This window comes from Tenrec ecaudatus, chromosome 8 (assembly GCF_050624435.1).
Source record: "Tenrec ecaudatus isolate mTenEca1 chromosome 8, mTenEca1.hap1, whole genome shotgun sequence".
NCBI classification, from domain to species: Eukaryota; Metazoa; Chordata; class Mammalia; order Afrosoricida; family Tenrecidae; genus Tenrec; species Tenrec ecaudatus.
This window is the reverse complement of record NC_134537.1, coordinates 82,870,235-82,872,912: the sequence shown is the minus strand read 5'-3', so window position 1 is coordinate 82,872,912 and position 2,678 is coordinate 82,870,235. Positions and strand designations below refer to the sequence as shown.

Genomic DNA, 2,678 nt, shown 5'->3' with positions numbered 1-2,678 from the left:
CCCCTTCATGGTACTAAAGACAATCCTGATCCCTCCTGATACCCCTCACTAATATGTAACCTCCCTGAAAGTAGAGGTTTCCCCTGTGTAGTTCTCTGACAAGTGTCTTGGGATACTATTACCCAGGGATAGCTCATGGTTCTGGACATCCTGTGAGGGAGGCATGACTGCCCTTTGTTCTTTTCAAGTCTGTGTGTATAGTGAGCCGTCTTGGAGCTGAGGCAGTGCCTCCTTTCAAAGCAAAAGGTCAACTGCTTACATCTAGAAGAATAAAGATGATGTCTTGCCCTGCAGTGCCTTTCCTAAGCTCAGCAGGCCTCTGTAGCTGTGTCTCCAACCGCAAATGCGGACACCCCAGCCCTCTTCACATCACAAAGCACCAGTGACTGGGGTCATGGCTATTGCGGTAAGTAACAAACAGCCTTGTGTCTCTGACTTAGGAGTCTCGTGTCTTCTCCAGCATCCCAGAAATTGTGGCGGGCTGTCTTGTTGCCAAGCGAGTCAAGTAAAAAGACAGCCAGTACCTCTTCTCAGGTCTACAGACTCCCCTTGCCGAGGCTAACCCAGTGCCTGGAGCATTCAGCGAATATTTGTTGAATATTGAAAGAAAAATTCTGAGAGAATTTTTTTCAAATTGGATACATGTATAGCAAGTCAGTTTGGGATGCAGGAAAATATCATCTTTAACAATGCTAGCAGTTCAAAGATTTGTTGTAAAAAACACTTCATCCACTCAACCACCCTTTCACGACAATGAAAAGTTAAGCCTCACAGAAACAGGATGCAGGAAGTCCAAACTAAAGGAGATAACCGTGCCGTGAAATAAGGTTTTCTCACTTCTGAGAAAAATTACACGGTGGCTGGTAGCCCAACTGCTTGCCCCCCATGTCCCCTTGGAAGTCAAAGAGCATGCCAATGGAGTATCCAATGAGAATCTGTTCTCAGTAGACAGAGGGACCTCCTGAATACAGACTACATTAGCCACGGTGCCTTTGTGTATATAAGACCCCCTCCCTCCACAGTTAGTGAACCAAGACACACCACCATGATCGGGGGAGAGAAAAAATGAAGTTGTCAAGTATTTCATTGTTTGGATTAGCGGTCAATGCCCACGGAAGCATGACTCGGGAAATCAAATGAGGCGTTACATTGGGTCAATCTGCTGCAAAAAAACATGTTTAAATTTTCAGAAAGCAAAAATGTCACCCTGATGATGAAGGTGCACCTGACACAAACAAGAGAAGAGTCCTGTTGGCACAGTGGCCGTAATTCAAATCCACCAGCTGCTCCTCAGGAGAAAGATGGGGCTTTCTGCTCCCATGAACTCAGAAACTCCAACAGGGCTGTTCTACCCTGCCCTACAGGGTCGCCACGAGTCAACATCGACTGAATAGTAGTGAATTTGGGTTGGGTTTGAAGCTAAGCCAGGACCTTTGCAATCACTCGTCTGCATGTGACAGCTGGACCGTGAGAAAGGACTTCAGGAGATCGGATGCCTTTGGATTGTGGTGTTGGGAACATGTGTGAACATGTGATGGACTGTCAGCCGAATAAATCAATCCATCTGAAAAGAAACAATCACAATGTTCCAGCTTCCTTTCTGATCCGCCATCTGCGGTGGAGCTGCTGCCAGGATGCAGGTCTCCACGAGGACCCTCACGGGGAAGACCGTCCCTCTCGAGGTCGAAACCTCAGATGAGATAGAGAATGTGAAGGCCAAGATCCAGGACAAGGAGGAAATGCCTCCTGATCTTTGCTGGCAAGCAGCTGGAAGGCGGACGTACCTTGACTGACTACCGCATTCCGAAGGAGTCCACTCTTCATCTTGTGCTGAGACTTCGTGGTGGTGCTAAGGAAAGGAAGAAGAAATCGTACACCATTCCCAAGGAGAGCAAGCAGAAGAGGAAGAAGGTTAAGCTGGCCGTCTATAAGGTGGGTGACAGTGGCAAAATCAGCCGACTTTGACACGCGCGTGCCCTTCAGAGTGTGGTGCTGGGGTTGCCTGGCCAGCCACTGTGGCAGACATGACTGCGCCCAGTGCTGTCTGACCTACTGCTTCCACAAACCCGGAGACAAGGAACTGTGTACTGGTTAACACAGGACATGACATGAAAAAAAAAGTGTTCCTTAGAAGCAAAATTGGGGAGACGTCAGCTCACTTACTTCAGACATGTTGTCAGGAAAGCCCAGTGGCTCGGAGAGAGCGTCACTGCTAGTAGGGCAGAGGGCGAGCAACGAGGACGGTCCTCCCTGAGACGGGTGCACACATAGCCAAGGCCATGGGCTGAATGAAGCACAGACCTGGCCGACGTGTCCTCCCGTTGTCCACACGGACACCAGGGCTCAGAGCTGACTCAACAGCAACGGTCCACCCGGAGAGAGACAGACCAAATGACTTCTCTCTCAAGGGTGCATGCCGTTCACTATGGGATATGCGCAGATAACATGTTTGCAGAAAGAAAGCAAAAACCTTCTTTTCAGGAGGAAACACCGTCCTTCGAGGTGGCACCCAGTTGTAGGAGTGGAGGACAGTCTGGGTTTCTAACAGTCTGATCTCCTTACAAAGAACTGAAACAATCCTTCACATGTCCTCCCCTGTCCCTCAGAGAGCGTCTAGCTGTCCTGCCAACCTACCAGGGATGTGCTGATCACAGGACCTCTGAGCTGACTGCTCCCTC

At 49.3% G+C, this 2,678-nt stretch overlaps 1 pseudogene; it reads left to right on the top strand.

Annotated features, from left to right (window-relative positions):
• Nucleotides 1-1,634: 1,634 nt before the first annotated feature.
• On the top strand, nt 1,635-2,095 carry LOC142455456 (ubiquitin-ribosomal protein eS31 fusion protein pseudogene; annotated as a pseudogene).
• Nucleotides 2,096-2,678: the final 583 nt, after the last annotated feature.